Below are 23,230 nucleotides of genomic sequence, written 5' to 3' on the forward strand. Positions count from 1 at the left end.
GATTTTTTTTTTTTTTAGATTTGATGCCAAAAGCAAACGCAACAAAAGCAAAAATAAACAAACTGAGGAACTCTGTGCATCTACGGAAATCACCCACAGAGTGAAAGGCCCACCTAAGGAATGGGAGAGAAGATTTGCTAGTCATATATCTGATAAGGGGCTAATATCTAAAATATACAGAGAACTTGCAACTCAATAGGAAAAAAAGCCAAAAATGATTTAAAAATGAGTAGAAGTGCAGGCAGAGAGCTTTTGGTGATGCTGGTGCCCAGGCAGAGAGCCTGGTGGTAGCTTTCCTGAGAACTGTCTGAGCTGGCTTCCTGGTGGAACCAGGAGCAGAAGTGGAGAGGGAGGGTGGAGTCCAGCCCCTGCCTCGCTCCACCTTCCCCGAACTGTGGGATGACTTTGCACCAGCCTCAGCCTCTGGAGGTGGGGATGGGGAGATGGGGGAGCAGGGGGATGCTCGCCCAGCCTCCTGATGGGTCCTAAGGAAAACCTACCCTTTGCAGGCATTTCCCTGCTGTCTTTCACTTTGGAAGGAAAGAGTGTGTCCTGGAGGCCAGCAGGCCAGCCTCTTTAGTCTATCTCCCTACCCACCCCCTACTCCCACCCCAGCCTTCAGAGCAACCCAGGCTGGCTACCACCCAGTGCTTGAACACTCACATTGCTCGTGAAGGACGGTGGACACTGACCACGTGGGAAGTCAAGGTAGCATGCAGTTTGCACGACATGGGGAACCTGGGTTCAGAAGAAAACACTTTAGACCTGAGGTATAGACAGAAGGTAATGGATAGAGACACAAGGACCAGGCGGCCTCTGGCCCCGACACCTGAGGGGAGGCAGCCCACCAGTGGAGGAGAAATCCTCCAGTTGTGGGTATGCCTGTTGGTTTGCAGCATATTGGGGTGTGTGTGTGTGTGTGTGTGGATGATGCTTGTGATTTAAGGGAGAGAAAGCTGGAATCCAATATACATAACTCTGTACACTAACCTGAAGTGATGTTTTTAATTTAACAGATGTATCCGGGGAGTACAGTTTCCGTAGCTTTGTTGTAAATTATTTCCAGTGCTGTAACAATGTCTTTGGAAAATATAGTTCAGTTTTGTTAGGGTGTTCCCAGCTTCAGGCTTCTGTGGTCTCCGTACAAGTCTTAGATTAGCAAGCACTTGGTGCATGACATCAAAGCCAGGCTTGAAGTGACTCTGAGACCGACGCTTCTTGGTTGATTGCTGGTGGAGATGTCCTGTTGTGACTGCAGGTAAAGCCTGAGGAAGGCAGCAATTGATGACTCCCCTGAGAACCACTAAAATGCCCCCAAGGGTATCTGTTGTTCAGCTTCTGGATGGCAGGTCTTATATAAAGGACTCCTGGTCCCAAGAGGCCAGAGTGCGTCTTCTGAACACTGCAGTCGCAGCCTTCCATTGGAAAAGCATTTCAAAGCACAATGGCCAGTGGGCAAACAGACTGGGCTGTTTCCTGTTGCATGAGGAAATCTCAAGTTAGATCTCTGTACTGCTCACCTCAGTTCACACCTGATGCCTGTATCATTGAATGCCCAATCATGTTCAATTACTACATGAGTCTAACATCTCAATACATCTCTTTTTATAAAAATAGGCAAACAACAAACATTTTTTCAAAGAAGACATACAAATGGCTATCAGGTATGTGAAAATTTGCTCAACATCACTAATCATCAGGGAAATACAAATCAAAACCATAATGAGATACTGCCTCGCACCTATAAAAATGGCTATTATAAAAGAGACAAGAAATAACAAGTAGTGGTAAGAATGTGGAGAAGAGGGAACACTGATGCACTGTGGGTAAGATGTAAATTGGGGCAACTGCTATGGAGAACAGTAGGGAGTTTCCTTAAAAAGTTAGAAGTAGAACTATCATAAGATTCAGCAGTTCTATTTCTAGGTAATTACCTGAAGGAAACAAAATCTCTATCTGGAAAAGATGCCTGCACCCCCATATTCATTGCAGCATTGTTTGCAATAGCGAAGACATGGAAACAATCTAAGTGCCCATCATTGGATGAATGGATAAAGGATATCTATCTATCTATCTATCTATCTATCTATCTATCTATCTATCTCACATCTTCTTTATCCATATCCATATGGAATACTAGTCAGCCATAAAAATAAGAAAATCCTGCCACTTGCAAAAACATTCATGGACCTTGAGGGCATTATGCTAAGTAAGGTAAGTCAGACAGAGTGAGACAAATACTTAATGATCTCAAATACTGTATGATCTCACTTCTGTGTGGAATCTAAAAAAATCCTAAATCCACGGACAGAAAGAACAGATTAATGAGTGCCAGAGGCAGGGAATAAGGGGTGGGCAAAGTGGGTGAAGGTAATTGAAAGGTACAAAGTTCCAGATGTAATATAAATGTATCCTTGGGATGTAATGTACAGCATGATTACAGTTAACAATACTGTGTTGTATGTTTGAAAGTTGCTAAGAGAGTAGATTTAAAACATCGTCATCACAAGAAAAAGATTTATGTGCGGCGATGGATGTTAACTAAACTTACCGGGGCAATTATTTCACAATGTATTTGTATAGCAAATCAGTGTGTTGTACATCTTAAGCTTATATCATGTTATATGTCAATTATATCTTCAAAGAGGTAAAAATCATAGGTCTCATAAAAATATAAAATAAACACATGTTAAAGATTTTATTTATCGCCCTAAATAATGAGGGAGTCAGTGAGATATCAACACTGATTGAAAAGAGAATTAAAACTCATGTGGATATAAGCAATGAGGAGTTGTGAGATGAATTTATAAATAGATGCAAAATTGGTCAGTATCAAAAGGAGAATTATCAACTGCATCTTCACTGGACATAATTCATCAGCATTTGTATAGGCAAGAAACATTTGCATAACCATCAGCTCTCTAAAACTTACAGAGTTGAAAAATAACCCAAACACAGTGATAGATCTATCTCCGTGACCATGCTCGTCAGGATCGCTCACAATCCTTTGTTTTTTGACTGCAGTAACTTCCTTCACAATTGTTGCTGACTAATTTTATGTGTTAAGTGGTATAATTAATTTAATTTTGTGAAATACAACATCTGAGGGGAGGAAAGACAGAAAATAAAGCTTGAGATTTTTGGTGGGGCTAAGTTGTGCTAAACCTAAGATTTTATCCTGAGCGTGATGGAGGAACCACTGAAGGACTTATGTGGAAGACTTGACCACACTTTCCTTGCCTTTTTGTGATTAAAACAGCAATTTCTACTCTAAGAGAGACGGTTCTAGTAGAGTATTTGAGGTCAACTGTGAAGTTCTCTTGGGGTCTGCATTTCGACAGGGTGCATGGGAGATGAGGTGGCCATCTGTAAGGGTGCTCAGTGTTGGAAGCACATCAATACCCAATAATTAAGCAAGACTTGATTTTAAAAAACCACCAAAACTACTGTATTAATGATCTGTTACTGTATTACAAGTTACCCCTAGACCTAGTGGCTTAAAACAGCATTAAGTATTTTTCTGTCTCACTCTTCCTGTGGGTCGAGAATTCAGGAGTCATTTAGCTCGGCTGTTTCAACTTCGCCTCTCACGACCAAGTTGGCTGGCTCTGTAGTTATGAGAAGCTTGACCGGGGCTGAAGGATTACCTTCAAGGTGGCTCGCTCATAAGGCTGGCGGGCCTCAGTTTCTCTCTCTGTGGGTTTTTCCACAAAGCTGCTTGAGTGCCCTTATTACATGGCGGCTGACTTCCCCCAGAGGGAGTAACCCCAGGCAGAAAGAGAGCCAGGTAGAAGCCATCCTTTTTATGACTCGGCCACAGAATTAACATGGTGTTATTTCTACAACATTCGGTCATAAGCAAGTCACCACGTACAAGTGGTGGAGAATTAGGCTCTAACTTTTGAAGGGAGGCATTTCAGTGAAATTACTAACATATTTTAAATCTGCCACAGGTTTGGTTAACCTTAACTCCTCCTTACCAGGTATTTTACTGATACAACTGGCTCATCTCCATATTTAGATTAATTTCTATTTGAGCAAAGCATACAGGTTGCCATTTCAGCATATTTTTAAAATTTTATTTTATATTTAATTTTATTTATTTTTTACTTTTGGGGGGAAGGTAATTAGGTTTATTTATTTATTATTGTAATGGAGGTACTGGGGATTGAACCCAGGACCTCATGCATGCTAAGCACATGCTCTGCCACTGAGCTATACCCTCCCACCAGGTTGCTATTTCAAATTGCTTCCCACTGCATGACCATTCTGGGATGACACAGTTACAAGTTCTAGTTATATTACTGCACCCAAATAGAGCAACTTCCACTTTGTGCTTGTCCATATCAACGCACGAGAGCAGGCTGCCCTCTTTACAGAAGTGACAGGTTTATGCACACCACGCTGAAATTCCGAGCGCACTGGAGGTTTTCAGCTGCACCTAGGCCCCTTTGCACACTAAAATCCCAGAACATCTATTCAGATTCACATATTTATGTTTTTCATTTCACATTAAAACTATGGCTGCCATATAACTTGTAACAGATGTCTCTGTGAGATAATGAATGAACATGCTTGGGTTTAGAAGGTCATTTCTGGATTTGGCCTAAGTAGCTTCCATCTTACTTAAATGTTGATGTTTGCATGTTAACTAGCTCCTACTGACCCTTGTGTACAGGGCTCGTGCAGTTTCACTATGGATGTCTTCATATTCACTTACAGGAAAAATATCTTTTTTTGGAGAGAAGCTGCATTTGTTTAACATGCAGAGTTGTTGCAAGCAGTGGGCAGAAAAGTTACCCTTTAACTGTTCTTAGGGGAATGTAGCTAGACAGTATTATCTATCGTTTCACCTCCTGTGTAGAGCCTTGATGACAGGTCCCTATGAGCTTGCTGACAGCCGTTTCCTACTAAGAAACAACCCCCTATACCACATGTTTATTGTTGACTGAGAACAGTCCTCAAGCGGTAAGTTCTAACACTCTGGGGCACCTCTAATTATCTGAAAGTAGATGGCAAAATTCTTAATCTGGTCTCCAAAACAAAAACCTATCTTCATTTTATTAAAATGTGCGGAACCAATAATTAATTTCAGGGAAGGACGATGTAGAGGGAGTGGTTATTTCGAAATTGAAGAAAGAATAGCTGATCAACTCCTCAACTTGGTAATCAGAGCAAAGGACAAGCAGACTCTTCGAAAGTATTTAGATCCCAGGCCTTGGCCATCTTGGCCTCTGACCTGCCTTTTTGTGTGTTTTCTAGAAGCTGCTAACCTAGCCTGACCTACTCTGACCAGGAAACCAGAAGTAGCTCTATGCGTCCTCTGTTAATGTGAGAGTAAGGAGCTTTGTTTAATCATTTTGGTTAATGTTGGTGTATTGGGCAGGTGTGAGGTTGTTTGACTGAATTTTGCAACGCAATGGAAATAACCCTGGAATGTCCTTGAACTTCTGTGTCTGGAAAACGCACAACTGCACAACAGAAACCGAGTTGAACTTGCCTTTGTACTCATGAAGAAGCATGCTTGTTGAGATATAATATTAAATGCCCCTCACACAGTTTTATAAATAGATACTGATGTAGGGGTTTGATTTTTAAAGATGTATCTATTTCTGTGTATATCACAAACTTAAAACCTACCCTCTGCCATATTTATGACCTCATTTAAACACAAATCTAAGCAGATATGGCCCCACTGATTGATTCTGTATCTTCCCATTGGCATTGCTGATGGTATTTAGAGAGAAGACAGTTCCAAAAAATATGCCTAAAGAAACATGTATTTATTAACCATGTTTTTTGTTTTGTTTGTTTTATAAAGGGGAGGTAATTAGGTTTATTTATTTATTTCTATTTGGAGGAAGTGCTGGGGATTGAACCCAGGACCTTGTGCATGCTAAGCATGCGCTCTACCACTTGAGCTATACCCTCCCCCTTCCTTTTTTTTTCTGGGAACCTTGTGTATTAACATTTCCTAGCCTACCTTTGGTTTTTTGAGAGGTTCTGAGAACTCCCATCCTCACAATAAAATGGCTCCCCTAATGCTCTCTGAAATCCCCCTAAATAACTTCTTTCAAGGTCTTTTATTTTGTTACTGATGAAGTTATTTAGATATCCAGGTAATGTCTAAGAGTTTTTCAGCTTGTCTGCATAATCCAGGATTGCTCAGGGATTTAAGGAAACGGGATTTGCAACATCAACTTTTCAGTGTAAAAGAAAAGGTTATAAAGCAACATCACACAAAATACCTTTAAATGTAGGATGCTGGAGGACCTAAGACTGTCCATATTCCAGAGTTCCAGAAGTACTCTTTCCACCATTCAGTGCATGAAATGTTGGTGGATACTATGCTGAGTACAGCGGGAACTGGGTTTTCAGCAGGTAGCTCTGCCTAGAATCTTCCCACTTTAGTCTTTGCGTGGGAGCTCATGGACGATGCTATTCTGGGTAGTCAAGCCATATTGATTGGGCCACTGTAGGCACAGAGAGAGGACAGACCACATTTCGTTTATCCATTCACCAATTAATGCATTTCTTTTCCAGCTTAAGGTTCTTATCAATAATGCTATTGTGAACATCAGTATACAAATCCTTCTTGCCTTTTATTTTTGTTGTGAACTTTTTATCGTGGCACATTTCAACCGCATAAAAAGTAGACCAAACAGCATGATGAATCCTTCCATGTCTACCATCCAGAGCTGACAACTCTTAATTTATGGCCGATCTATGTTCTCCTCTACTCGCCCCCCCCAACCCCTGCTTTCGCCATAATTGTATTATTTTGAAGCAATTCTCTGATGTCCTATCCCCCCATCGATTAATATCTCAGTAAATAGCTCTAAAAGATAAGCCCCTCTTTTAAAAAATGAAACTATAATACCATTATCATACTGATGAAATAGCACTGATTCCTTAAATTCCTGTATCTAAATTTCAGTTAGATATCTCCACTTTTTATGTTTACAGTTTTCATGTTAATATCATACATTTTAAAGTTTGTTTGAATAGGTATCCAAAGAAGTCCTTCATACTGTACTTGACTGAATTAAATATTCTGCCTATTCAAAAATTTTTTAAAAAATTAAAAAAATGGAAGTATAGTTGATTTTTTAAACATTTTTATTGAGTTATAGTCATTTTACAATGTTGTGTCAAATTCCAGTGTAGAGCACAATTTTTCAGTTATACGTGAACATATATATATTCATTGTCACATTTTTTTTTGCTGTGAGCTACCATAAGATCTTGTATATATTTCCCTGTGCTACACAGTACAATCTTGTTTATCTATTCTACATTTTGAAATCCCAGTCTGTCCCTTCCCACCCCCTGCCCCCTTGGCAACCGCAAGTTTGTATTCCATGTCTATGAGTCTGTTTCTGTTTTGTATGTATGTATGTATGTATGTATGTATGTATGTATGTATGTATGTATTTATTTATTTATTTAGATTCCACATATGAGCGATCTCATATGATATTTTTCTTTCTTTTTCTGGCTTACTTCACTTAGAGTGACATTCTCCAGGAACATCCATGTTGCTGCAAATGGTGTTATGTTGTTGGTTTTTATGGCTGAGTAGTATTCCATTGTATAAATATACCACTTCTTCTTTATCCAGTCATCTGTTGATGGACATTTAGGCTGTTTCCATGTCTTGGCTATTGTAAATAGTGCTTCTATGAACATTGGGGTGCAGGTGTCATTTTGAAGCAGGGTGCCTTCTGGATATATGCCCAGGAGCAGGATTCCTGGGTCATACGGTAAGTCTATTCCTAGTCTTTTGAGGAATCTCCATACTGTTTTCCACAGTGGCTGCACCAAACTACATTTCCACCAGCAGTGAAGGAGGGTTCCCTTTTCTCCACAGCCTCTCCAGCATTTGTCATTTGTGGACTTTTGAATGATGGCCATTCTGACTGGTATGAGGTGATACCTCACTGTAGTTTTGATTTGCATTTTTCTGATAACAGGTGATATTGAGCATTTTTTCATGTGCCTATTGATCATAATAAAATTTATATGGAACCACAAAAGACCTAGAAATGCCAAAGCATTACTGAAGAAAAAGAAAGAGGCTGGAGGAATAACTCTCCCAGACTTCAGACAATACTATAGAGCTACAGTCATCAAGACAGCATGGTATTGATACAAAAACAGACATATGGACCAGTGGAACAGAATAGAGAGCCCAGAAAAGAACCCATGAACTTTTGGTCAACTAATCTTCGACAAGGAAGGGAAGAATATACAATGGAATAAAGACAGTCTCTTCAGCAAATGGTGTTGTGAAAACTGGACAGCAGCATGTAAATCAGTGAAACTAGAACACTCCCTTACACCATACACAAAAATACACTCAAAATGGATCAAAGACTTAAACAAACGACAAGATACAATAAACCTCCTAGAAGAAAATATAGGCAAAACGTTATCTGACATACATCTCAAAAATGTTCTCCTAGAACAGTCTACCCAAGCAATAGAAATAAAAGCAAGAATAAACAAATGGGACCTAATTAAACTTACAAGCTTCTGCCCAGCAAAGGAAACCATAGATAAAACAAAATGACAACCTACGGAATGGGAGAAAATTTTTGCAAATGAAACTAACAAAGGCTTGATCTCCAGAATATATATGCAGTTCATATGACTTAATAAGAAGAAAACAAACAACCCAATCCAAAAATGGGCAGAAGACCTAAACAAGCAATTCTCCAAGGAAGAAATATTTACATCTTTTTAAATGTAGCATTAGGGATTAAAATTTAGTCACACTTGATACAGTTCCATCTTAATATTAGATACATATATAATAATTTATATTTTGACTCTGTACCTACTTCTATGTCTCCAGAGCAGCTGAGCGTACTGAGCACAACTCAGATGGCCACCAGCACCCTCCCTGCCCACCACGCTCTCACGGGCCTCCTTTTAGTAAGAGAGAGGAAGAATTGTGCAGCAAACTGAGGATGGAGTAGAGGAGGCAGTGCACAGAATATCCTGACATACTGACAAATCAAAACTGCTTTCCAAGGAGCACAAGACATTTTAAGGGGCTGGAACTATTCTATGCCTTGATTGTGGAGCTGGCTGCATTTGTCAAAGCTCATAGAACTGTACATTTAAAAAGATGAATTCTTTGTATATGAACTCTACCTATAGAAAATTGTAATTCTAACTTTTAAAAAATGTGGCCGTGATAATCTATATATTTTCCTCTTTATATTCCAATTATTTATGGTGGTTTAATACAAAAAATTATTATGAAAATGCTTGAATTTAGGGGAAAAATACATCCCTAACTCTTACTTGATTATGGTGACTTTATGACTTAGGTCAATTTCTCTCTGTTTATAATATGAAAACTTGAGTTAGGCAAGGCCCAGTGGCCCCCAAACTTTGTGGCACATTCGAATCACCTGGGAACTTTAAAAATCGCGATGTCCAGAATGTCTGGGGGTGGGAGCCAGGCACCAGTAGTTTAAATTTTTCTCTTGGTGATTACAGTGTGCAGGCAAGTTTGGGAACCAGTGGTATAGGGTCTTTGTCTTCACTGGGTCTCAACCTTGGCTGCAGGAAGAATCACTTGGGGGTCTTTAAAAGAGACTGCTGTCTGGGCTGCCCTTCCCCTAATTAGGATTTAAGGGATCTGGGTTGTGGCCTGAGTGTGAGGATATTTAAAAGCCTCCCCAGGTGATTTTATTTTGCCATCAAAGCTGAGAACCCCTGGTTCCTCAAAAGCTATGCTGGGCTTCCTGCTTCCCTGCCACTTTCTTGGGACTTTTGTTCTCAAAGTGTGGTCCCAAGACCAATAGCATCAGTGTTACCAGGGGAATACTGGTAATACGTCCCCCTGGTAATAGTGAGGGATAAATTGGGAGCTCAGGATTTGCAGATACACATTGCTATATATAAAATAAACAACAAGGACCTACTGTAGAGCACAGGGAACTATATTCAATATCCTGTAACAAACCATAATGGAAAAGAATATAAAAAGGAATATATATATAACTGATAAATGTATATACTGTACACTAGAAATTAACACATTATAAACCAACTATACTTCAATTAAGAAAATATAATAAAAGGGATCATCACAGTATCATCGGAAATGTGTTCTCAAATTCCACCCCAGACTAAATGAATGAGAAATTCAGAGGATGGGACTCAGTGATGTGTATGTGTTTCAAGCCCTTCAGATGACTGCGATAGTGTAGTTGGGGAAGAAGCACTGCTTGGGGAGTTTTGGTGGCTATTCCTCAGTTGGTGGTGGTGGAGCTGGACCCTCTCACTGCTACAACCTGCAGGAGGCTCCTCATGGCTTTGGCCATGCTAGTCTCTGGACCTCAGGTCGGAGAGGCCTGATTTTGCTAGATTTGATGGCTGCTATGTCCATGTGGCATTGTGAATGGTCTGTGGCTCTCAGAGAGGATACCCCATTCACACAGTTATTTTAATCAACTGTGGGAAACAGGAACAATACTATCTCTTGTATGCACCCAGTTAAACTGCTTTGCTATTAACGTGGCCTACTTCTCTGTGATTCTGTTTTAGAATCTGCAGGTCTTCCTTTGTTGGACCTGCTTTGATTTAAAAAAAAAAAAAACAACCAAAGCTCATCTTGAAAGAGAACCACATTTATAATAGGAAGTCCAGAGACTTCAGTGATTCTTCACCACAAAGTCCTCCATTTTAACATTGCTCCAATTTTAGATTTTATTGTAACAAGACTTCATAGACAGTTTAAAGAGACAATTTGCCCCAACTATATCTTATCCTCATTTAGAAAGGCCTAAACATGTGTGAATTAGAAAACAGTCCTATGTGAACGAGTTTTATTCCATGTGTGGGCAGGATGGCTCATGGATTCAGTCATTTAAAGTCTATGGTTTGGGGTGGTGGTGGAAACCGGTAACTTTAAAGAGGACTTATCTTATGGTTTGTTAAAAATAATCATAAAAACTAAAACTGACTTAAGATTCTTAATAAATGAAACTCTAATTGAACATCAAAACTTTTTTTTGGTAGGGAAGAGGTAATTAGGTTTATTTATTTAATTATTTTTTAAATGGGGGTACTGAGGGTTGAACCCAAGACCTCATGCTGCTAAGCACACACTCTCCCATTGAGCTATACCCTCCCCACCCCAGAAGATAAAAAATTCGATTGTGTTCGATGCTGGATGACTCTTCACCCCTTCCTCTGACAAAGGAAGATTTGCAGATTCTAAAACGGAGTCATACTTCACCTTTCTCTTCATCCCCATATTTTAAATATTTAAAATATATAATTAACAGGATAGAGCAGCAAAACATTTTGTAAATTTAGACTCAGCCTCCTTGCTAAGTATGTATGTCACTTATATAATTAGACCTGATATTTGAATAACACAATTTGTTTCTTTCCTCCTCCTTTTTTTTTTTTCACATTTTATCTCAGTCCTATCCATTTGCTTATGGATTAGTAACAGTAATTTGGGAATAAAAATTTGAATAATAGACTTCAGTGAATAAGCTGATGATTAAAAGATTAAGATTTTGAACCATTACAATGAAACATTAAAAAAAAAAGATCCTGAAAGGTTAGAGTACGAAATTTAAATCCTCATGATCTAAATAGTTTAATCTGAATATTACCTTTAGGTAAATAACAGAAACTAATTAGCAATTTGATTATTCTATTAAAATAATTCTTGGTTTTGGATGGCAGCTGAGATTAAGAAATGGGTTTGAATATTAAAAATAAAATCTTTGATTAGTGGTAGATTTGAATTTAAGGATGGTACCTAGGAGAATGAAAATCTTAGGTGGTAAAAGTTTTTATTCCATTTCTTGTATTCAAAGGAAGCTTTCCAAACTAAACCATGTGCTGTAATTTTCCAAGAAATACTAAGTACTTTGTGGCAACTTCAGAATACCTTCTCTGTGAGTGAGACTCTGGGGTTTGCTGTACCCACTGCAACTTCTAGAGAGCATGTAGGAACCTTCCCTCCCATGGTCCAGGGCTCTTGGTACAGTGATGGGGATGCCATGATGTAAATAGCAGGGGTGGGATGAGCTCATCTTCCAGGGATGTGCAGAGCTAAGCAGCCTAGTTCTGTAAATATGGAAACCCATTTAAAAAGAACCAAGAGGACATGGATTCTTTTGGAGCTAAATAAGGTCTACTCATAATCTTTGCATTTGGGGATGTAGGTTTTTGCTTAAATTTAACTTTAGGCTTACTTCTCCTGCTACATGCTGATTGTGACCAAAGAATTTAGGTTTTTACTTCCTTTGTTGAGCTATGAAAATTTGCAGTTATTGTCAAGAAGATATAAGTGTGTTTGTGGGGAAACATGTGGTACGTGGAACATACAGTGGAGAGGGCTTGAAAGGGAAGTGTGAAAAAGAAAAGAATAACAGGTGAATTTGAGAATTATGACTTTAATCTTTTAGAACTCATTGTAAATTAAATTTAGCTAAGGAGATACATTTTTATGGAACATCGTATTAATTTATTTCACGCTCTCCCATCCCAGTCCTCAGGTTAATTTCAACTTTTAATCTCTGTCTTTCATAAAGATAAACTCCATGCTTTGTTTAATTTTTGGACCCGTAAGTTAGTCAGATAATATTATGGCATGTTAAATGACTCAGCTCCCAATGCATAGAGTTCTGCCTGTGGGAAAGAAACAGTGTTTGTTGGTGAGCTGTTTTATACCTATACTTCAAGAACAGTCCACAGTGCATTCTATTCAGCTCCCTAAGACCAAGAGCTGCACTTCTGTCCTGTTTCCTGGCAGGATAATAAATTACATTTACAAGGTTAGGGCTAGTTCCTTCAAAACACTTCTAACATTTTTAGGTCCTAGTTTTTCATGACCAGTGTGCCTACCTTTTATTATACCAGTGCTTTTGTGTCAGAAACATGCAAGCCAAAAGTGAAAAACAACAACAGCAAAACCACCTGCAAAATAAACCCTTGGAGTGTGTTGGAAAGGAAAAGAGACATGTCTTTTCATCATAACTGAGCCTCTGAAAATACTTGGTTTTCTGGTTTGGGGTTAGTCATGTGACTTATTACACATGTATTAGTTATCTATTGCTGTGTAACAAATTACCCTGAAACTTAGCAGCTTAAAACAATAAACACTTCTTATCTTACACAAGGAGCACCTTAGCTGGGTGGTTCTGACTCACGGTCTCTCATGAGATTGCAATCAGAGTGTTGGTTGGGCTGAATGCTATTCTGAGGCTAGAAGATCTTCCTCCATATAGATGGCAAGTCAGTGCTGGCTGTTGGTAGGAGTCCTCTGTCCTTGCAGTGAAGACTTCTGCATGGAGCTGGTAGAGTGTCCACACAACATGGCAGCTGGCTGCCCCCAAGAGTGGGTGATCCAAGAGACAGCAAGGTAGAACTCACAGTATTTATGACCTGACTTCAACAGTCACACACTGTCACTTTCACAAGATTCTCTGGTTATGTAGACCAGGCCGATTATATATAGGGAGGTGTGAATAAGAGGGGATGGAGGTTACTGGAGACCATCGTGGATACTGGCTACCACAATATGCATTTCCAAAAGCCACAAAGAAAAATGAGACTAAGACCATGAGTTTGCAATCTTCCAATTGACTATGAAAATCAACTTTGTCTATTTCAGGAAGCACATAATCTTATTACTTTAAATGTTATGTTTAGAATTTTGCATTCCATCTTGGCTTTAAAAAAAAAAAAGAGAAGGAAATTGAGGACAGACGTGTAGCTTACAGGTCAAATCACTTAAGGGTCAGAAGGGAAGGAACAGTCCACTACAGGTCAGGCCCTTTACATGAATTCTTTCTCTCATTTATGCCTCATAACAACCCTGGGAGGTGAATGGTGTTAGTCCCATTTGGCAGAGTCAAAAATTATGGAGAAGTCTGGTAATTTGCTCATTGCCACAGAGCTACTAAGTATTTGAGTCTGCATTCAAATCAAGGTTTGTTTGGCGCTAAAGTTTGTGAGTTTCTTATTGCATAATAGAGTAATGGGCTGCTCAGTCCAAGTGGGTGAGTACCATGCCTGCTGTCTTCACTGCTAGGAAACAGAAATGTTTGTTGAACAAGTGAAATTAGTTAATGCCAGCATATACTGAAATTACTACCTAAAAGATGCATTTGGATCTTTAGCGATGGCCCTTTAGTTAAACTCAAGGCTTTAGACCCAACTGAATTATATCCAAAGACATTTGAAACAAACTTATATTCTCTTAAATTAAATTAACATTCTCTTAAATTCTCTGCTTATCGCTAGGTGAAATAACATTTATAAAGATGGCTAGCGGTGTCTGACATATTAGGTGCTCAAAAATTGTCTTATTCCCTACTTTACATTTGTAGAAATTTTGTTCAAATCATTACATTATCAGAAAAACATGTACATTTTCTGAAAAAAAGAAGAAAGGGAAACATACTTTTCCAAAAAAAAAAAAAAAGGAAAATATGGATTCTGAGGACAGATAGCTAAATTGACAAATTCTAGCAAGGTTTTAGAGTAAATTGACAAATGAGTGGTTTAGTCGCACTTAGAAGCAGTGACTCCTGGGAGCTAACTTGGTCCTGGGCTGCCTGCTTCTTTGCCCCAACATTTTATGTTTGTCTCCACCATCTTTGCCGCTTCTGTAGTCTAGGAATGCGATTTATGGTGGGGCTTAGGACCATGTGGTGTCAGCTTGACCTTCAGAGGGGCTTAAGACTAAAGGTCAGCCATGGGAGCAGTCAACCCTGTCTCCATGACAACACCCTGACTAAAAAGCCTGGCATCCATGCTCAGGTGAGTTTCCCTCACTGGTAACTCACCAAAAGCTGTTATGTGCAGGCTACAGGTTACTACAGTGAAGGGATACGGATTACAATCAGCCAAGGGCCAACATGCATAAGGAAGAATCTAGGAGAGTCCCACTCACGGCCCTTCCAGTTGTCCTTCTGCACTAGTGTCATGCACAGTACTGAATTCTCTTGGGAATCATGTGTGACAAGGCACACGGAATATTACCAATTGGTTGCAGGTAAGGAGTAGGCACAGAATGGAACAAGATAAGATCGGACAGGTAGGACCCTCCAACATCATTAAAAGGTGTTCAAGTTTTATTCCAAGTGCAGTTAGATGACCAGCCACTGGAGCTAGTGAACCTGGTGATCTCAGGGGGTCCTGAACTTACAATCGGTATCAGAAGTAAGGACAGCCTCTGTGACTTCCCTAGCTCTGCCTCACTTCTTACCAACAACCACATCATTCCTTTGTTTTTCAAATACGGTCACAGCATGTTTGCACGCACTGTTTCTTCTGTTGCATCACTCTGGCTCCAGGTATTCCCAGAACTGATTATTTTATTAGGATCTCCATTAAATACGTTCTCTGTCCCAAGAGGCCTTCCCTGATCACCCACACTAGGCCGATCCACTTACCCACTGCCTCAGGCACTTAGCACTTTATGGCACAATCTTATTTATTTGACTACTTTTTATTATCTGTCTGCCCCATAGAAAGCTAGAACCTTGTCTGTTTTGTCACTGCCGGGTCCAAGTGCCCAGAACATTGGCACTGAGCATTCACTAAATATTTAATAAATAAAGTCATGAAACTTACTTCCTTTTGAAACAAGAGAGTAAGCTGTCAGATCAGGAATTATTATAAGCCACGGCATGTTTTATATGGAAAGATATTTAACAAATCATCTCTCATTATCCTTACACCCAAGAATAGCTAGTAGACGGCTGAGTGAATCTATTTTCACTTGGTGATGTTCATTAAGACTTTCCTTAGCGCTTTAAACAATGAATTGACAGAAGATATCATTTTCAGATAAGACAAAACTTGAGATTTGGATAAAAGTTGAAAATACCAGCACAGGTAGGAAACTTGAACTGAGACTGTTAAACATGAGATTGAATTAGGATAACTTAAAATTTTTACATTCAGTTTAAAAAATAAGGTTCAGGAAAGATCTTATTAGCCTCTTCCATAAGAAATAGCTAAGAAAACTAGAGATATTAAACTTGAAAAAGAGATTTAGGGAGATGTGAACACCTGTCTTCCAGTATTTAAAAGTGATCATGTGCAACAGAGGTTCAATTTATTTTATATAATTCTATTGCTTACAAATGAAACTGGGGCTTGGAACTTTCAAGTGAAGGTGGATTTTGGTGAGGAAAAATACCATAGGAGGGTTCACAGTGAAATTGGGCAGCATGAGAAGTCCTGACCTACCTTGTTTCCACGTAAAGTGTTTAAACCTGATCTAGTACAAACTAGGTATAAAACTGATAAGCAACAACAAGGACATACCGTGTACCACTGGGAGTTATAGCCATCCATTATCTTGCCGTAACCTATAATGGGGTATAATATGCAAAAATACTGAACCACTCTGCTGTACACCTGAAGTTAATGTCATGTTGTAAATCAACTATACTTCAATTTAAAAAAAAAACAAAAACCTGGCCCAGATGACCTGTCCTAGGTAGATGGATGGAAAGTTGAACTATATGCTTTCTAAGGACCTTTACAGATCTCAGAGCTCTCACAGTTCAGGAAACCTAGGGACCAGTGTCTAGTTTCTTAGAGAAGCCAAGGACCATATCCTTAACACAAGATGATATGCCAAGGTCAGTGTTGGCAGATTTAGCAAAGATAGACTTTGCAGCCACACATTCTTATCAAAACAGAGGCAGCTTCGGTGGCTTACTGCTTGTGGGTAGAAAGCAGTGGAAAAAGCATGCTGCATGATTTGTGAGGCTAGGTTAGAAAAGATGACACAGCTTCCACCTGACTCCCTCTTGGGAGCCCAGCCTGTGCTCAAGTCCAGAATTATACTCACTGAGTCACTGGCCTAGAGCATCGATCTCTTCCAGGTGCAGCAGTCACATGGCAAGACCACGTTTAGGTATCCCAGCCACGTGCCAGCTGACAGCCAGCCCCGCTGGCAGATGAGTGAGTAGGTGAGCCTTAGACAGTATCACCCCGCCTTTAAGTGCACCCCCCTCCCCAAAGCTGGTGGTATATGGAGCGAAGATGAGGCGTCCCTCATCTTCTGCTCAAACTGCAGAGCTGTGGAGTCCTTTAACCATTTTGCTCTCAGTGAGGTGTGACGAGGCCCGATGCAGATCAAAAGAGAGAAACCGAAAATAGTTTTGGGTTTTTGGTAGATGGGGTAGATGACCTGCGGTAGATGACGGCAGGTCATGCAGGGTCCGGCACAGGCAGAAGGCGGGGGACTGTGGGAAAGTGCCTCTGCTGTGGTTTTGGTGGGAGGGAAAAGGCGAGGCAGACCAGTAGGCTTAGGATTGGCTAATTTGAATAATGTCAGCAGGTTCTGGGGTGTAAGGATGGTCCCTGCTTGCCTGGTAACTGAGCGGGACCCTGTGGGGGCTTCCCGGGGACAGATGCCTCCCCCTGCCCTCTGCTGCAGCTCCTCTCTGAACGGCTCAGATAACAGAATCTCCGGCCTATTTCCTGAGTTTTTCAGATGCAGAAACCACTACCAAATGGAAGAAAGTAACTACTTGATGATTGTGAGCACATGGCCCCCAGAACTTCTGGTGCCCAGCGATTGAGAGCGCTGACCCCCTGTTACCTCAACATCAACCAATTAGGTAATTGTGGGGGAGCTGATCACTACCCCGCGACCCCCCCATCTCCCTCACGTGCCTTTAAACGTGCTCTGCTGAAACCCTTTGGGGAGTTAGGCGTTTCCTTGGGTATAAGCCACCCTGTCCTCCTTGCTCGGCCTTGCAATCAGCCTTTCTCTGTTTCAAACTCCAAACATTTCTGCTTGGCCCCACTGCGCCTCCAGCACACAAACTTACATTTGGTGACAATTTCGATGAAACCAGCCTTGGAGTCTGTGCTGGTGGCAGGTTGACCCGGGCGAGGGCAGCCCCTTCCGCGGCCGCGGTGGCCGGAACTCACTTCCATCCGGGCACCTGGGAGGGACTGTCCCGTCAGGCACCGCGGCACCACAGCCCTGCGCCGGGCTGTTCGCAGCCGAGAAACGTCTGGAGCTGCGTCCGCACTTGGGGTGGCTTGGCGGCGAGTCACTCTAGCTGTTGAGGGCTGGGACCCTCCCCGCAGCCGGTGTCACGGGGTGAGTGGCTCTCTCCCGCGAGGGCTGGGACCCTCCCCACAGTCCGTGTCATGGGGGTGAGTGGCTCTCGCCCGCGAGGGCTGGGAACCCCCCCCCGCGTCCACCTGGGCTCGTTGCTCTCTGGAAGGGAGCCGCTCTGGGTCGTTCTCTTTCGGGAGCCAGGCCCATCCATTTGGGGGCCTCTGTCTGGGAGTGGAAGTGGAGTTTGGGAGCTGCACCTTGTCAGATATTTTGTGTGGCCGTGTTTGTTGGTTGTGCGCGTGTGTCAGTACTTACACTGGCCGGTTGAGACGTCTTTGAGTACCTGGGCTTGTGTGTGAGGGCACCAGGGTGTCCTTCCCTGTGGCACTGGCCTCACCTGGGGTGCAGGGGCGGAGCTTTGGTCAGGATGTTCCCTTTTGGTCAGGATGTTCAGGACGGTCTTTCATTCAGCTTGATCTCTGATGGGATGTTGGTTGGGGTTCTGCCCTTTGGGGCTAAGGAACTCTAACCCAGAGAGACTGTTTTGAATTATTGTTTGCTTGATATTTGGTAACATTGGCCATGAATAATTAAGTGTGGATGATCTGAGCTCTGTTCTATCTTATATACAGTCCTCCTAGAATGTATTTTGCAAAACTTGGGAGATTTTTAGCTATGCTCCCATAAATGAAAGAAAATGATTTTTTAAAAAATTGAAGTATAGTCAGTTTACAGTTTACAATGTTCTGTTAACTTCTGGTGTACAGCATAGTGATTCAGTTATACATACATATATTCCTTTTCATATTCTTTTTCATTATAAGTTACTATAAGATATTGAATATAGTTCCCTGTACTACACAGTAGAAATTTATTTATCTGTTTTATACATAGTAGTTAGTATCTACAAATCTCAAACTCCTAATTTATTCCTTCCCACCCCCTCCCCTCCAGTAGCTATGAGTTTGTTTCTATGTCTATGAGTCTGTTCCTGTTTTGTACATTTGTGTCTTTTTTTTTTAGATTCCACATATGAGGGATATCATATGGTATTTTTTCTTTCTTGTCTGACTTCGCTTAGAATGGCAATCTCCCTGTCCATCCCTATGTTGCTGCAAATGGCATTATTTTATTCTTTTTTTATCACCGAGTAGTATTCCATTGTAAAAATATACCACATCTTCTTTATCCAGGAAAATGGTATTTTTATTGTAACACGGTGTGACCTTAGCACTCCTGAGATCTGGAGAACAATGGCCCTGATGGCTCTGCTGTTATATTAAAGTGGGGCTTCTGCAGTTTGGCTTTTATCTTGGGTAGGGGTGTGTGTGTGTGTGAGTAAGCATCTTGGTATCTGAGTTCAAATCCTGTGCTCTCTTCTGGTTTTGCTGAAAGTGAGACATGTGAATGGAGTGAATGATTATATATTATTGTCTCTTACTGTTATTTCTTCAAACTGAAGTAGATATTTGGGAATTGGAAAAAAAAATCCCTGAAAATAATCAAGATGGTTGGGTTTTGTAAAAGCAGTTAGAGGAGGAATTTTCATTTCTCTTCCTGTGCCTTTGAGATGTAGATGATCTACCTGGTCTCGCAAGGAAAAAAGATTTTTTTAAACTCAAGTGGAAAAACTGAGATCTCTGGTTCTGTTGGCCTTTATGTAAAAGTTAACACTTTTATATAAGAGCTCTATTTAATTGACTTAAAAGTAAGCACTTACAAATTGAATACTTCTAAGTATAAAAGAAACTAGACACCAAATTTCAGGTTCATGTGATCTAGGAAATATTTGATATTAAATTAATATCTGATATTTAAACTAGCTTAAGCTTGTTGGTATAATCAACACAGAGATGTCTTTTGTTGTTCGTAGGTTTACTGAAGGTTGCTAAGTTCATGTTGTTTCTGTTGCAGTTTTTTCAGCAGAAAGAAAAAAAAAATTAACTTGGTATGATAAAAATCTTATAAGGAAATTAAATGCAAGTAACACAAGACCTTTTGGGTGAACTCTTAAGAAATAATTATGTTTTAAGAATGTCTACTTAAAAATAATCTCTCTAGATATTTGGTAACTTGAAATTTTAGAGTTGTTCTAACTTAAGTTAAGTGATGGAAGTTTATTGAATAGCTAGATTATTCCCAAACAGAAATAAGATACTGGAACATTATTTACTGAACATTGCCTTCCCTTTACAGAGAAACTAGTGATGTTTAGAACATTATTAAGTATGTTTGGTGCCACACTGAGATATTTTCTATAAAAAGCACATGTTGTTAGAAATTATTATTGGTATTTGCCAGTTTACAGAACACTAATGTAAAAGACAGTTCATAATTGTTTACTTCCTGGTTTTCACTAGAAATTAAGAGTTTTACGAGGTGAGGATTCTAATTTATATGTCATTAAAGCTACTAAAATAATAAAGGAAACACTTCAGTGTACAGTAGGAAAGTAGGATATATGTTTAGAATAAAAAGTGTGAGGAATGGAGTTGTATTTTGTTAAGGGAAAAGTTTGTAGAAAGGATGCCCTAAAAAAAGGAGGTTTGTGCATGGTCAGGCTAAATTTAAATTGAACTTAATTAGGTAAATGGATTTTGTCATAAAAGTAGGCTGGTGCAGGACTAGATTAGGTTCCGCTCTGTTAAGAGAACAGGTTTACTCAGGATGCTTCTGATAACGGATTGTGTGGAACTTGGGTATTTTTGACAAACTTCCTAACATTCTAATGAAAGTTCTTCAGATTGCTGCAGAGAGCCCCTGAGGCATCTCAGAGAAAAATATTAAACTAACTAGGATTGGTTGGTATGTTAAATTGCACAGGAAGCCTTGAGTGATAAGTCTTCCCAGATGATACAGTATGGATAAGTGTTATTAATATAGACATTCTAGAAATTATATGAGGTTTCTGAAATTTTAACATGTCTTGGTATAATGCTAGCAATCATAAGCCTAATTGTTATCTTAAAATGTTGTATGCCGCAGTGACTTGATTAAGCTTCTTTGTCAAAAACATTGTAACCAGATCTTTCAATGGTGCCTTTTTACGTCTTGTGTCATTCATAGACAGTTAAGCAGGTACTTTGCAAAACTGCTTCATCTTCAATAAGATACATAAAAAGGACTTTTTGACAAAGTACAGGTTTCTTTTAAATCATACTGCTGAACTGGGTAAGATATTCAAAAAGTCTAATGAAAACTTTGATTTCATAAAACTGTTAGTAAAAAAGAATTAATTGCATAGCATAGAGTAAACTATGAATATGGTTATAATTTTTTGGTTTTGTCTGAAATACTACTGGCTTTTCATCTTTTTTTTTTTTTAAATTAAACTGGTTACTGAATGTTTGTCTTTCTATCAATATTGAAAGTTACTGTTTTATTTCCAACCACAATGTTGCCCTCAGTGTTTAGGATAGAAAAAGTGTTCTCTACTGGAGCTGTCACAGAGGGTAACTACTCATGATCTGTAACACTGCATGCTTTAAGTCTACTGCTAAAAGCACGTGTACGATGCTTGTGTTACAATTGGGTATAAGTGATAAAATGTATGGCCTGTAAAGGATTTCTCCGTTAACGTGCCTCTGAGCCTGCTCACGATGTCTGATCAGTTTACCCCCAATGTGGGTACCTAGGCAAATACGAAGGAGGCCTGACCCCGAGGGACAATCTAACCTGCGGTGGGAGCCATCGCCCCAGCATTGAGGGATGGGTAGTTTGATCATCAGTGCTTTCTACTGAAAGATTTACAATCAAAAGGGGAAATAGTGGGAAAATCTGCACATACTGCAGCATGGGGAAGTCACTCTGGCTTACACATGGTTTAACCTGGACTTTACTGACTAGAGTGGCCTGTTTTATGGCCTTTTGGACATGCATTGCACAACTGCTTTGGCCTTGAAGGGGAAAGTCAAGACGGAGTAGCTGGGATTCAGACTTCCAAGGTGACCATTGTGGGTGTGGTTTCATACACGTTCCTGTATTGTTGAGAACTTGAATTCTCTGAGTAGTGTCAGACTCAGGACGCCACCAGCCATTCTCCAAGCAGGTCATTCTTATGACCTGAAGATCTCCTCCTGTAACTATTAAATTTTTAGACAATAAAATTGCTTTAGATCAGTTGTTAACAAAAAAAAAAAAAAAAAAGGAGGAGACATGTATAATGGCCAGTAGCTCCTGTTATGTGTGTATTAATAGCACATCAGTAGTTAAAACCTACTTAGATAAAATGGACAACTGGCTGCAAATTTCTCCCAAAGGGCCAGCTCCAGATTGGTGTTCAGGTTTATTCTCTGAACCCCTCAGGGAATGGAGAACGAGGTCTACTTTGTCTGTTAAATTTCTGATCGTCATCCCTCCCACTTCTTCTAATTGAGTCTGTTGGCACCAAAAGGGTGAACTAAAAGAGTGGGGTCTTAGTCACACAAGCCTTGGATTCAGGACTTGAAAAGCAAGAGTATTTTCAATTCGGTGTCCACTCCCCAGACTGAGGCAGGGCTTCGCCCCATTTCAGCAGGAAGTAGCCAGGGCAGTTTTCGCCTTACTCCCTGAAAGGTTTGGGGAAGGATGAATGGGACTGGAGATTGAAACCGAGTTCCCTTAAAACCAGGTTTCTCTGGCGAATTGATGGCTAACCTCTGTATCCAAAACATTATTCCCTTTTTTTCCTTAACACTTGTTCTCCTGAAGATTGAGGAGTATAAAGGAAAGGAGGGACTTGTAACTGAGCAGGACCCTACTGGTCCTTCCCGGGCCACACCCCTCCCCCATACCCTCTGCTGTAGCTCCTCTCTGAGGGACCCAGATAATAGTATCTCATGCACATTTCCTGGGGTTTTAAGATGCCAAAACCCACCACCAAATGGAAGAAATTTACTACCTAATGATGGAGAGCATGTGGCCCCCTAGACCTTCTGGTGCTTAAGGGCTGGCAGTGTTGATGCCCTGTTACCTCGACATCAGCCAATCAGAGAATTGTGCATGAGCTGATCACGCACCCTGTGACACCCCTCACCCTGATGGCCTTTATATACGCTTTGCTGAAACCCTTCAGGGAGTTCAGGGTTCTCTTGGGCATGAGCCACCCACCCTCCTTGCTCGGCCCTGCCACCGACCTGTCTCTCCTCCAGACTCTGACAATTTGGTTTGTTT

General features: G+C 40.4%; 2 long non-coding RNA genes across 2 annotated transcripts in view; one reads left to right on the forward strand and one right to left on the reverse strand.

Moving 5' to 3' along the window:
* Positions 1-986: 986 nt before the first annotated feature.
* On the reverse strand, positions 987-17,919 carry LOC140688767 (uncharacterized). The gene is made up of 2 exons (XR_012063594.1): positions 17,841-17,919; positions 987-1,476 (listed from the first exon to the last, which is right to left on the reverse strand). It is a non-coding gene; the product is annotated as an uncharacterized lncRNA (long non-coding RNA).
* A 70-nt stretch (positions 17,920-17,989) lies between these two features.
* Positions 17,990-23,230, forward strand: part of LOC140688810 (uncharacterized) — a 134,509-nt gene continuing 129,268 nt past the window's right edge. The window contains exon 1 of the long non-coding RNA XR_012063666.1: positions 17,990-18,118. This is a non-coding gene — a long non-coding RNA (uncharacterized lncRNA). The remainder of the gene's footprint in view (positions 18,119-23,230) is intronic.

Source organism: Vicugna pacos, chromosome 1, assembly GCF_048564905.1.
Source record: "Vicugna pacos chromosome 1, VicPac4, whole genome shotgun sequence".
NCBI lineage: Eukaryota > Metazoa > Chordata > Mammalia > Artiodactyla > Camelidae > Vicugna > Vicugna pacos.